A 15,521-nucleotide genomic window follows, 5' to 3' on the forward strand; every position below is an offset into this window, starting at 1 on the left:
TACATTGGGTGCAGCGGAATATAATGACTCCTTCCGTTCAGATATCTAGCCCTTGATTCCTTTCTGTAGCAGAGCATTATCAATATCTGAACCTGGATCTCTTTCTCTGAATCTTTGATGCTGAAACCTCCTTCTTGCTGAAAGTCTTTCTTCACGATCTTCCTCACTATGATTGAGGTATCACTTGCTATGTGTGGGCACTACTCATGCACTAAGGATTTCGAAATTCAAGAGGAAGAGAGAGAGAGTGGGTTCGGCCAAAGATAGGGAGAGAGAGAGGCTCAGTTTTTTTCTGAATCAGAAGTGTCAAAAGAAAGTGTAATTTTCCTGAAGCCTTCACTATCTATTTATAGCATTCTACTAGGGTTAGGTTTGAATTATTTGGCATTAAAATAATGAAAATATCAGAGGGAAAAACCCTACAAAAGTGGTCGGCCCTACATAGTGGATTTGGGCCTCACTTTTTGCAATTTTGCAGTTTTATCTTTTCTGCATCTGATTTTCTCAAAAACGCCAATTTTCTAATTCAACCATTTAAATGCCAATTAGAACTATTTAATAACTATAAATAATTATTAAATAATATGGTCATTTATCATATTTATTAATTGAACCATACAAAGTATCATAATTAACAAATATGCCCCTATAAACTTTTTCTTTACAATTTCGCCCTTACTTAGTGAAAAATTCACAAATAGACATAGTCTAATTTGAGATTATAATTGATTAATCAAAACTAATTATATGAGTCTTACAAGCAATATTATCTCAACTAGTGCGGGGACCATGGGTCTATATAACCGAGCTTCTAATAAGTAGATCAATAATTTAGCACTAAAATTCACTAACTTATTAATTCTTCGTTGAATCCACGCTTAGAACTTAGAATTGCACTCTCAGTAGATAGAATGCTCTATATGTTCCACCATATAGACACATCATTAGTTATCCATTGTTATAATCCTAATGTGATCACTGATCCTCTATATGAATGATCTACACTGTAAAGGGATTAAATTACCGTTACACCCTACAATGTATTTATTCCTTAAAACACTTGACCCCGTATAAATGATATTTCAGCTTATGTGAAATGAGTACTCCACCAGATATGTTCGTTTGGTCAAGCTCGAAGGAGATCATCCTTTGCTTACTATTCGCCAGATAGAAGCTATAGATTCCATGTTTATGCTAGCGCTCCCTCTCAATTGCACTACCGTGTTCCCAAAATGTACGTATCACCCTGACCTAAAAGTTGGCTTAACTAAAAAATCAAAGAACACGAATAGCCTTTCAAGATTGAGCCTAATCATAACAGGATTAAGAACATTTGATCTAGGATCAACTAGGCAATATTGACTTGAATAGATATTACGGTAAGTTTAATAAATCTAAGTCAAAGTTCAATATCGGTCCCTTCCGATGCATACTCCATGCATCCAACCTGAGCTTTACTTTAACCAATGCTTTGGAAAGAACATAACACTTCTCCAAATGCAAGTAAACTCTGTTTTAGATTATCATATCAGTAAAACCCTATGTCTGATAAATCTAGGAAACTTTATTCACATAGTCATGTTTACTTTCCAATGTGTTGACGGCACAATAAACAGGATCAAGTATGTGAAAAGGGTTTCAGATGAATTTATACATTATGTACATATAGTCATGAAATAAATCATGCGAACCATGCAACATTAAATGCTATTTCTGATCTATATTAATAAGTAAATCTAATTATATTGAAATGAGTTTTATTTAGGGCATAAAACCCAACACTTTTGAGCTTATCCTTCTCCATCTCCCGTCGCAGAGCTTCAGTACTGATTTTGTCCATCACGTTATTTGCTTCGTACAATACTTGTTTAATCTCATCAAGCCAATTCCTCACGTTATTGTTTTCAAGTTGTTTCTCCTCAGCATCATTCAACAACACATTAGTCGATATCGACATAGTCTTCAACTTTTCGAGTAGCTCGGGATTGAGTTTTCTTGCTCAAACAAAGTCAAGGACTTGTTCAGAAGCAAGCCTACCAAAGAGGACATTGATAAAACCAGAAAGAAGAGCACCAACAATGACTAAGTCAGCCATGGATTTTGATCTTGAGAGAGAGAGAGAGAGAGGATATTAAGAATGTGAGTACTAGAATTATATTAAAGGAATATTAATGGTATAAATGAGAAGTGTTATGTTTAAATATTATCATATTATGAGAAAGACATTTACCTAATCAACAAGATATAATTATTAATTTTTATTTTATTTTAAATAATGACAGCCATTGTTGATGGTTCGAAGAAGTCTCCAAGCAAAGTTTGTTAGGAGTCATTGTTGGAATTTATTTTACCAGGATCTTAGATCTACTCACAAGTATGTTGTTTAACACCCTAAATATGAACTTTCTAAATCGATAAAAAAACACATATAAAGTTAAGAAAACCTTACATTGATGCAGCGGAATTAATGTGTCCTTCCACTCAGATCTCTAACCCTTGTATCCTTTCTGTTGCAGAGTATTATCAAGATCTGAGCCCGAATGTCCTTCTCTTTGTGTGTGATCCTTCACAGTCTTCCAATCTATGATTGAGTTACCACTTGCTGTGTGTGGGCACTTACTCTATCACTAAGGTTCGAAATTTAGAAGAGGAAAAGAGAAAGGGGATTTCGGCTATAGAAGAGAAAGGGAAGTCTCAGTTTTTCTGAAGAGAAAATTTTCTGACAATAATGAAAATATCAATTTGAAAAACCACTTTAAGTGGTCGTCCATGGTGTGTAATGGGCCCCACTTGGTTTTTGCAGTTTTCACAAATTTTATTTCTATTTTCTCAAAAACGCCAATTTTCCAATTCTAACCATTTAAATGCCAAAACTAATTATTTAATAACTAAAATAGATTATTAAATAATATTTTCATTTAATTTAATTATTAATTAGACATATAAAGTCTATTAATAAATAAATAAACCTAGAATCTCTTTTCTTTACAATTTCGCCCCTGCTTAGTGAAAATTCACAAATCAGACATAGTCTAATTATAATTGATTAATCACAAATCAATTATTGAGTCTTACAAGCAGTATAGTCTCAACTAGAATGGGGACCATGGATCTATATGCTGAGCTTCCAATAAGTGAACCGGATTTACTAAGTAAATTCCTACTTATTAATTCTTCGTTGAATCCACTCTTAGAACTTAGAATTGCACTCTCAGACTTATATAGAGCATATTATATGTTCCACGATATTGATTACTAATCAGATTGTACAGGGTTTTATTTAGGGCACAAAACCCAACAAACTCCCACTTGCACTAACATAAAACAAAGTGTGCAAATAAGTCAATCTGATGTCTTGATCTTCAGATCAAGTGTAGTATATTTGAATCCACCCAAACTTCTAAAAACTAGTTCATAAATACATTTATGAAACATCCTTTACTATTTGCATTACTCATCAAGGGATACTGAAATCCTTACTGTTTTAAAGTACATCTGAATAAACAAAAGACATATCTCTCATATTTTAAAATATGGAATTGAGATAATACAGTGTAGACTTTTCTTCGGTAATATAACTTTCTGGTAATTTTGAATTTACAAAGTTATAATTCTTTTCTGGTAGAGCTTGAATCATTATAGAATAACTCCTCCACCCCCAAAGTAGCCACCATCTCATAATTTCGAATGAGTTGGTGAAGATACAAGGATAACTGATATACAGTTCCTTAATATCTAACATATAGATCACTTTCATAAATCTTTCTCGAATATCTTGTAATGTTCCATATTTGATTACATCTCAGATAGCTCCCACTCAATAGCAGATGTCTGGTTAAATAATGCATTTAACCTCTTTATTGTTTGGAGAGTTATCTAGTTGTGACTTTTGTATTAGTCTGAAACTTTAAGTTAAGACTAAGTCATCAACATAGCAGACTAGTATTTGAAGTGAATAATACTTACTAGAGATTAAGTAATCAAAATTAAGATACCATAAAATTTTGTGAGGATTAAGAATTCTTGGTTCAAGTCATTCGAATAGACGGAACTAGAGTTCTTTTATCTTATTCTCATAATTCTGATAAGTTATATCTATCCACATGAATGGTTAGATTTGCTTTTCAGTAGTGTTCTTAAGTTCCTATCACAAGTGTCAACCTAATGAAGATGGGTATAGAATTTTAAAATTCTCCCACTCAATTAAGGTAGTGTGAAACTTTATCAAAGAACTTTTATAGGTATCATTTTTACTACAACAGTAAAACTAAATTGGAACATACAATCAAGATCAAGGATTTATATTGATAATAGCTAAGTCATTATATTACTTCCATGTTTAAAGAAAATATGTGTTACATAGGGTATTGTGGATAAATTCCACCCCTAAGTATATAGAGATTATGATCCACCCCTAAAGGTTGTAAAGATCATGATTCTCTAAGTGTGATAGAGTTTATGTGGAGTTGAATACAATCCAGAGTTCATTAGATATAAAAGATCGTTGAACTGCATAGTTTTCTTAACTTTTCTCCACCCCTATTAGATCAAAAGATATTTTTATTAAACAAATTCTTAATAATTGTATTAGAATTAACAATTATTAATAAACATAGAAATAGTTTCTAGTGTTTATTTAATATAACTCTATGAAGAGTTGTAAATATTATAGAATTTGCATCAATAATAAAAACACTTACACATATAAACATATAAATATAATGTGGTAATTGTTGTTTAAGATAAAGTAAATGAAGCTCAATCTCATAAATTGCAATTTGTTTGAATAGAAAATAAAATAAACTTTATTAATAATAATAAAAAAAAATGTATTGCAACAATATGAGAAAAAATAGGGATAAAAATCCCTAACTAAAATTCGAAATCCAAATTGTCTTTAAACTAAAACAATTAATTCAAAAATAGATAAATGAGCTTCATCTCCAACTTGGACGATCTTCACCCTTTGTCCAGCTTTCCGATCCAACTCATGAAGATAACATCTGAGTTCAAGTAGCTTGGCCTATAAGAAGAAGAAACAAATAAACAAAGTTAGTCCAGAATCATAAATCCAATTGGATAATAATTCACTAAAACTCTTAAAGTTTATAGAAAGATATACATTGTTTCTTTGCAAGAAGTTTAGGACATTGGGGTTTCCAATGACCTTTCTCATTGCAGTAGAAACACTTTCCTTTGAGTGTATCACTAGAAGCTGCAACCTTTTTGTTTTTCATGGCTTTGGCACGCTTCTTCGTGTTTTTCCACATCTTCTTCGATTTGGGTTTAGAAGCAGAGGCAACATTTGCTTCCGGTTTGACCGTCCCATTACCATTCCCAGAATTTTGAGGCTTACTCCCTTTCTTCTTGGGTCCTCCAATCAAATTTTCATATGTCTGAAGGTCACTGACTAAGTCATGAAAGTCTATGTCCTTTTTATTCATGACATAATTTGATGTATAGGGCAGAAATGCTGGAGTCAGACTATTCAATATAAGGCTTACTTGAGTAGTATGATCCATTTCAGCACCATGATCTTGGGCTTCTTGGAAATAACTTGCCATGAGGAGAACATGATCACGCACGTTTTGATGGGGTTCCATCCGCGCATTGATGTACTTCTTAGTCGCGTCAAAGCGAGACTGAAGAGATGCCATACCGAATAGCTCAGTTAACTTCGTCATTACTTAAGCAGCCTTTTCAGTTTTAGAAAATCGAGTTTTAAGGGTGTCAACCATGCTGGAAAGCATAAAGTATAGAGCTTTGTCATTTGCTTTCTGCCAACGCTCATACTTTTCTTTCACAGCTTTGGATGCATTGTCCCCCGGCACTTCTGGAGATGGCTCAATTAACACAAACAAGGCACTTTCTCCAATGAGAGCAATATTAATGTTCTCATTCCATTTTGGAAAGTTAGATCCATTTAGCTTATTTTCGGTCAACAGTGATAACATGGAATTCATCATGGTTATACAGGATACTACAAAATAATAAATAGAAATCAATAATGGTTTAACACAAAATCCAATTCAGAAATTATAAGCAATAGCATGTAGGAATGATAAGAGAAAATACTAAAAAATACAATCCTAAATAATTTCCAAGGTTTTTCAACAAACTGATATCAGTGTCCCGTTTAGGCGAGAGTCAAAGCTACCATCCATTGAATAGAGTTGTCAGCTCATCTAAAATGTTAAACATTCTAGCAACCTTTTATTCGATCAAGATTGGAATCCAGCGTTTCTCGTTTAGGCGAGAGTCAAGGCTATTCTATCTTGTGAGCTTCTACCATTGTTTCATATTTTGCAAGTCAAATATGGTCGCCACCATTAGGGTGATCCATACCATATAAAACACTTACAAAGCTACTTATCTTTCGAGATTAAACGGTGCAAAATTACTAATGAACGTTCCTCCATTAGGGAGGATTACTCACTAAAACAAACGCGATTTAAAACCAACAATGGAGATCGAATATCTTAATAATAATAAAGCTCATTCTTTAAAATATATTTTCTTTATTATTTTAATAAAATATATTCATTAAATACGAATTTAGAATTAAAAAATTCTAAATTAGAATTTTAATTTAATATTTATAAAATTATACTTAGATGGTGATTGAAATAAAATGAATTATTTCCATCTTAGTAGTAATTTTGATATATAAATATTGAGAAAATTAATTAAGTTGTATTAATTTAAATTAATTTACAACTTAAAATAAATTTTCATGAGAATATGTTTATTGTATTTTGAAAAAGAAAGTATAAAACTTTGTTTTCGAAATACTAAATAATAAATACTTAGAAAAAATACTTCAAGCAAAAATATCACCTATCTAGATTTATCTTTGACTAATTAATTCAATTTTTAATAATATATTTTAATTTATTTATTTTAAATTAATCAATAAATGAAAAAATCATTGATTTAAGTTGGTCCAAGAATTAATTAAAATAAATAATTAATTTACAACTTAATCTATTTTTCAAGATAAATTCAAAATCATCTTGCATAATTAAAATGAAATTTCAAAATTGATTAATAAAATAAAGAAAAAAATATATTTTGAAAATTATTTAAATTTTAAGTTGAAAAATTAAATTTCAACCTAAAAAACTAATTTTCTATTTAATTAAGTGTCATGAAAAATAAATATTTAAGTATCATGATGAAAATCAACTTAGATATTTAATTTTTCAATTTAATTAAATGTATTAAATTCAAGAAATAAATAATTAAGTGTAGAGAAGGCTTAATTATTAATTTCTAGTTTAATACTAGGAAAAAATATACTTAAAATAAATTGTACCAAAATTAATTATTTAAATAATTAATTTCACAATGTATAATATTTTCCTATTGAATATTAGAAATAATAAGTAGTCTAGAAATAACTATCTAGAAAATATCTTATTTGACTAAATATCTTTTCAACAAAAATTTGAAAAAGTATCTAATTTAAGTTGTTAGAAAAAAAATCTAGAACTTAAATATTTATAAATTTAGATTTAATTAAATATCAATAATTAAGTTGTAACCACTTAATTTGAAAAATATTCCATTTTAAGTTTAAAACTAACTTAAAAAATATCTTAAGAATCTTTAATAACTAATGCCTAGAATTCTTCAACTTAATTTTAAATTTAAATAAAATATTCAAATTTAAGTTAAATATGAAAAATCAGTTAAAATAACTAATTTATAACTCAAATAGGAATATTTAATTAAATAAGCTCCAGAAAGAATGTAGTTAGTTAAAATTATTTATTTAATTAAATACAAGAAAAATACAAAGGGGACGTTTGGTACGAGGTGTTCAAAATAATTTGATTATAGGGAATATTATGAAGGAGAATATGATTATAGGGAAATGTGTAAATTGTGTTTGATTGTGTAGGGTAATATGTAATCATATTCATGTTAATTAAATTAAACTGTTGGGTTGAGTACATGAATCTTATATATTATTTTAAAAAATTAAAATAAAATATTTTTTTATATATTTATTTAATGTTAATTATATATAAAAATAAAATAATTATTTATTAAAAAAATTCATTTATTAATTAGTAAATATTAAATTGGAGAATTACCTCATATACTGATTTTTTTAACTTTTTTTTTCAAATTTACGGTTTGGGTTTCTAAAGTGGTTGCAACGCTAGTTGCAATATGGGTTTTATACGATTTTTTGTTGCAATTTAGGTTTTAGCGTTAGTTGCAATAGAGGTTTCTTTGTAGAATTTTGTAAAAATACAAAAAAAAAAAATATTTTGAAGTGTAAAAATGAAAAAATCCCTATTAAATTTTATTGTATTTCTATTAATTAAAATGAATATGTCTATATATTTTATCACTATATTATTTATTTTTATTTATGTGTACACTATCCGCATAAATTTTATGTATCATGAATATACATGTATTATTGCTAATAATATAAAAATAACTCAGTTAAAAAAACTGATATCACAAACTAAATATATACCGTAATATTTTATTTATAATAAATGATAATATTATTGGTATTTAAATTTCTTTATTAATTTAAAAATTCTATTCAAATTAATATAATAGAAGGTAATGATTCAATCCTACCCTTTTTTAAAGTATCTGTTGGAAATTATTTTACCAGGATCTTAGATCTACTTACAAGTATGTTGATTAACACCCTAAATATGAACTTTCTAAAACGATGAAATAAACACATAAAGTTTAGGAAACCTTACATTGGGTGCAGCGGAATAATATGACTCCTTCCGTTCAGATATCTAGCCCTTGATTTCTTTCTGTAGCAGAGCATTATCAATATCTGAACCTGGATCTCTTTCTCTGAATCTTTGATGCTGAAACTCCTTCTTGCTGAAAGTCTTTCTTCACGATCTTCCTCACTATGGTTGAGGTATCACTTGCTGTGTGTGGGCACTACTCATACACTAAGAATTTCGAAATTTAAGAGGAAAGAAAGAGAGAGGGAGTGGTCGGCCAGATAGGGAGAGAGAAGGCTCAGGTTTTTCTCTGAATCAGAAGTGTCAGAAGAAAAGTGTAATTTTCCTGAAGCCTTCACTATCTATTTATAGCATTCCACTAGGGTTAGGTTTGAATTATTTGGCATTAAAATAATGAAAATATCAGTTTAAATTGCCTACAAAAGTGGCCGGCCATGCTTAGTGGATTTGGGCCTCACTTTTTGCAATTTTGCAGTTTTACCTTTTCTGCATTTGATTTTCTCAAAAATGCCAATTTTCTAATTCAACCATTTAAATACCAATTCTAACTATTTAATAACTATAAATAATTATTAAATAATATTGTCATTTATCATATTTATTAATTGAACCATACAAAGTATCATAATTAACAAATATGCCCCTAAAACTCTTTCTTTACAATTTTGCCCTTACTTAGTGAAAATTTCACAAATAGACATAGTATAATTTGAGAATTATAATTGATTAATCAAAACCAATTACATGAGTCTTACAAGCAATATTATCTCAACTAGTGCGGGGACCATGGGTCTATATAACCGAGCTTCCAATAAGTAGATCAAGAATTTAGCACTAAAATTCACTAACTTATTAATTCTTCGTTGAATCCACGCATAGAACTTAGAATTGCACTCTCAGTATATAGAATGCTCTATATGTTCCACCATATAGATGCATCATTAGTTATCCATTGTTATAATCCTAATTTGATCAATGATCCTCTATATGAATGATCTACACTGTAAAGGGATTAGATTACCGTTACACCCTACAATGTATTTTATCCTTAAAATACTTGACCCCGTATAAATGATATTTCAACTTATGTGAAATGAGTACTCCACCATTTATGTTCGTTTGGTCAAGCTCGAAGGAGATCATCCTTTGCTTACTATTCGCCAGATAGAAGCTATAGATTCCATGTTTATGCTAGCGCTCCCACTCAATTGCACTACCGTGTTCCCAAAATGTACGTATCACCCTGACCTAAAAGTAGGCTTAACTAACAAATCAAAGAACACGAATAACCTTTCAAGATTGAGCCTAATCATAACAGGATTAAGAACATTTGATCTAGGATCAACTAGGTGATATTGACTTGAATAGATATTACGGTAAGTTTAATAAATCTAAGTCAAAGTTCAATATCGGTCCCTTCCGATGCATACTCCATGCATCCAACCTGAGCTTTACTTTAACCAATGCTCTGGAAAGAACATAGCATTTCTCCAAATGCAAGTAAACTCTTGTTGTAGATTATCATATCAGTAAAACCCTATGTCTGATAAATCTAGGAATCTTTATTCACATAGTCATGTTTACTTTCCAATGAGTTGACAGCACAATAAATAGGATCAAGTATGTGAAAAGGGTTTCAGATGAATTCATACATTATGTACACATAATCATGAAATAAATCATGTGAACCATGCAACATTAAATGTTAAATCTGATCTATATTAATAAGTAAATCTGATTATATTGAAATGAGTTTTATTTAGGGCATAAAACCCAATAGTATCAACATTACCCTCCTCAAGGGTAGTTATAATACTAAGGGATCAATAACATTCCAAGGCTAAAGACTCAAAACAAACAAGGTAATGTTTCACATTACCATTGCCTTGTTAGCATTTACCCATTCCAAACACCCCCAAATAGTTTGTCTAGAAATAATATCTAAAACTAAAAGTGTTTTTCTTAAAATTAACTTTAAAATATTAAAATGAAAATAAATTTCATATATTTTAAAAGTTAATTATGTTGCTAATTAATTTTATTAGGTTAAACTAATTTAATTAACCTCGCACAGTTATTCAAATCAGGCAAATGGGCCTTCACAATTGGGGTAGTTCATGTGAGGGGGAGCTGGGTTCAGTATGTCGTACCTACTTCTATTGGCCCCCAACTCTCACACAAGGGCCAAAAGAGAGGAATTTAACCTTAAAATAAATAACTGTTATTAATTGAATAGGTCCAAAAACTAAATGGACCTAAATAAAATCTATCATGGTGTGACAATTTATTTAGCAACAACCTATATGCATCTATATAATAAAATAAACATATAGGCTCACACAGGCACACATTTGGATGGATCCTATCTTGTTGCTAGGTCATACACAGATGAAAGAAGATTGTAAAATTTACCTGTTACAAATTATTTACTTGACCATGGGAGCCATGAGTTAAAATCAGATCATTGGATCTGTCAACAAGTTAACCATGGCTATTTGCAATCAAGCAATAATAGGTTTTTATAAAACTTACAAACAAGCTAAAACACATACTTCTGCAACAAGGTTAGCTGGATAGTTGGATGTAGGATTTATTTAATTTTAAATAAATAAATTTCGAAAAATAATTAAATAATAAAAAAAATTAATTTTCGAAAAATTTAATATAATATATAAATATTTTTGAAATTAATAATAAAATATTTAAAATTAAACCTACAATTTTTAAAAATTAGGTTTCAACTAACCTAAATATCATTTCAAAAATTTGCTAAATACTTTTAAAAATTAAATGTTATTTTATAAATAAAAAATTAAATAAAAAAATTAAAAAAGATAAATAAATATCTTTTTCAAATTTTATGATTTGATTTAAATAAATAAAATAACAAAATTTAAAAGTTAGCAAAATATCTTACATCTATTTAAAATATCATGATTATAGTTATCTTATTTTAAATTTAAATAAGGTCAAATTATTTTAAAAAAATATTAAATTTAAAAAATTTAATATCTGACCTTAAATTTAAAAATAAGATAAGATATAATCAAATTTAAAAATAAGATAGATAATTAAGCAAAAAGATAGATATTTACTATTTTCAAATTCAAATTACACTAATATCATGAATTAAATTAAAAAAGAATATTAATTAATTTAATTATGATATTTAGAATTGAAATAGGAATAGTAAATGTCTAAATACAAAACTACACAAAAAATCGGAAGTTAAATCCATGAAATAGCATGAAAAATCGAAGAAAAACGAAAAAAAAAAAAATGCAAGCTGTACGGACAGTATGCTGAGCATACTGTCCGTGCGCACTCTAAGGGTTGCATGGGCGAGGAAACATGGCGCAAGTGGAGGCTGCATGATTTCCGCGCGCAGATGGGCGGTTCAGACAGGCACTCGTTCGAGCAGCTTGTCTGAATGCGTGCTGTCCGCGCGCGTGGCCCTGTTGCACGACCCTGATTTTTCCCGAAATTTCAAAAAATCATAACTAATTCAAATTAAATCGAAATTGCGTTCTATTAAAAAAATAAATTGCTTAATTTTTTCCATACTATCCAATAAAAATAATTCCAGAAACAGAATTTTAATTATTTTTCACGAAAATTCACAAACATCAATCAATCATCATACAACACTCAATACAACATGAAACCATCCAAATAACTAGCAATCATTTTAAAGTCCAAATTTCTTGCAAGCAAATCAATTACCATGGCTCTGAGGCCAGTTTTGAAATTTATTTTACTAGGATCTTAGATCTACTCACAAGTATGTTGTTTAACACCCTAAATATGAACTTTCTAAAACGATAAATAAACACATATAAAGTTAAGAAAACCTTACATTTATGCAGCGGAATTAATGTGTCCTTCCACTCAGATCTCTAACCCTTGTATCCTTTCTGTCACAGAGTATTATCAAGATCTGAGCCCGAATGTCCTTCTCTTTGTGTGTGATCCTTCACAGTCTTCCAATCTATGATTGAGTTACCACTTGCTGTGTCTGGGCACTTACTCTATCACTAAGCTTCAAAATTTAGAAGAGAAACAGAGAAAGGGGATTTCGGCTATAGAGGAGAAAGGGAAGGCTCAGTTTTTCTGAAGAGAAAATTTTCTGACAGAAAAGGTTATTCAAAGTTATTATTTTGACTGAGCCATCACTTTCTATTTATAGGCAACTACTGGGTTTAGGTTAGGAATTAATTGGCATTAAAATAATGAAAATATCAATTTGAAAAACCACTTTAAGTGGCCGGCCATGGTGTGTAATGGGCGCCACTTGGTTTTTGCAGTTTTCACAAATTTTATTTCTATTTTCTCAAAAACGCCAATTTTTCAATTCTAACTATTTAAATGCCAAAACTAATTATTTAATAACTAAAATAGATTATTAAATAATATTGTCATTTAATTTAATTATTAATTAGACATATAACGTCTATTAATAAATAAATAAACCTAGAATCTCTTTTCTTTACAATTTCGCCCCTGCTTAGTGAAAATTCACAAATCAGACATAGTCTAACTTTAGAATTATAATTGATTAATCACAAATCAATTATTGAGTCTTACAAGCAGTATAGTCTCAACTAGAATGGGGACCATGGATCTATATGCTGAGCTTCCAATAAATGAACCGAATTTACTAAGTAAATTCCTATTTATTAATTCTTCGTTAAATCCACTCTTAGAACTTAGAATTGCACTCTCAGACTTATATAGAGCATATTATATGTTCCACGATATAGATATGCTATCTCATTTAACAATTGTTATAATCTTATTGTGATCAAAGATCCTCTATATAGATGATTTACATCGAGATGGGATAATTTTACCGTTCTCACCCCTGAATGTATTTTGCCCCTTAAAACACTTAGCTACCTGTAAATGATGTTTAGTGATCTAAGAATTAGTCACTTAAACAAGAGCTCATCCATTTACTTCTATTTAGCTAAGCTCGAAGGGAATCATCACTTGACTTCTATACACCAGTAGAAGCTATAGATTTCATATTTATGTTCAGCACTCCCACTCAATCATACTATCATGTTCCCAAAATATACGTATTCCCGTGACCCAAAAGTAGGCTTAACTAATAAAATCTAAGAACATGAATAGTACTCCTAAGTTGAGCCCAAACATATCAGGATTTAGATTCTTTTAATCTTAAGATCAACTACTAATATTGACTTGGAAAGATATAACGGTAAGTTTATAATATCTTAACTAAGTTGCAATATCGGTCCAGTCCAATGTATACTCCATACATTCGAAACTAGTATACTTTACCAATGTCCTGGAAAGAACATAACACTTACTCCAAGTGTAAGTACACATCATCGCTGATTATCACATTAGTGTAAATCCAAAACACTGATGAAACAGGGACTTAGTCTTTTGATTCATATGATCACAATCACATTCCACTGTGTTGACGATACTGTAATTGTGAATAAACATATGATCTGGACTTAACTGATTTTGTGTGTAAATGTAACAAACATATTAAACCATTAGCATGTAAAATTCATGCAAACATAAATCACTTCAAATTTCTTATATTGATTATTAATCAGATTGTAAAGAGTTTTATTTAGGGCACAAAACCCAACAGTCATTTGTCTACCAAATTTTTCATATTAAAAATTAAAATTAGGTATACCAGACAATCTAGTAAAACAAGCCTAAGCACTCACGTATTTATTTTTGGGCACTTTTCTAAAAGGTCTCATTTGAATAGAAATAATGTCCATTCTTGTATACTCAAGATCTTTTTCATTTCTAGCCAATATAAAACTTTCTACACCAACAGACAGTTATGACATGTTAATATGTAGATATATTGTTTGATAAAATAACAAGTGTATGCGTTTATAAAACTTTGACTTTAAATGGAAAAGACTAATTCAAACAAAACATATACATATATTATAGTGAATGTAATCATGAATATGGTTTTATCTGATCATTCCAAAGCTATAGCTAAGATTCATTTATATAAGTAATCATGTACATGGTTTTGGAATTCTGTAGGACACCTCCTTAAAAAGTTTAAGAGATATTTTTGTAGATTTCTTTTGGTATTTAGAAAAAATTTTGAATTTAATTTTTTTCCCATAATCATATATGTTATAGCTATTTAGAACTACTTATAAATTTTTAAAAATTCTGAATATTTTACAGTACCGAAAATAAGGTCTAAATAGTTACTTACTGTGCGTATAAGAAAAAGCAGTCGTGCATGTAATAAAATATTCAAACCTTATTTTCCGAATTATAAACTATGTGAATTTTTCTTTAAAAAAATTTCAGATAATCTTAAATAACTATAATATATACGATCATGAAAAAAAATAAATTAAACTCACTCATTTAGATGCCTATATAAGGCTTTGTGTTTTACCTTCTTAAATGACGATCTAAGGGAGTACTTAGAAGAACATTTAGTAAGAAGTTGTTAAGAGGGTGTGTATATTTGATCACATCTATCTAAAATGAGTTGGTTGTGAACTTCTTGTAATTACCTCTGTGCTTTATCACTGTTAAAAATTAATAAAGCTTGGCCAAATGGTAGTTCTTCTCGTAGAATAGTCACCACAAAAAGGGTAATAAATATCATTAAAACCTTGTGTGACTTTACTTAGTTAAAGTTTTTATTACTTTCGGTTTTTTTATTTACTTGATTTTAGCGTTCGAGTACTACAATTCCTATTTTATTTTTCATTCCTGATAAGTGTTAATTTACCCCGATTTAATATAGAATTTCTACTC

Source organism: Cannabis sativa, chromosome 1, assembly GCF_029168945.1.
Source record: "Cannabis sativa cultivar Pink pepper isolate KNU-18-1 chromosome 1, ASM2916894v1, whole genome shotgun sequence".
Classification (NCBI taxonomy): domain Eukaryota; kingdom Viridiplantae; phylum Streptophyta; class Magnoliopsida; order Rosales; family Cannabaceae; genus Cannabis; species Cannabis sativa.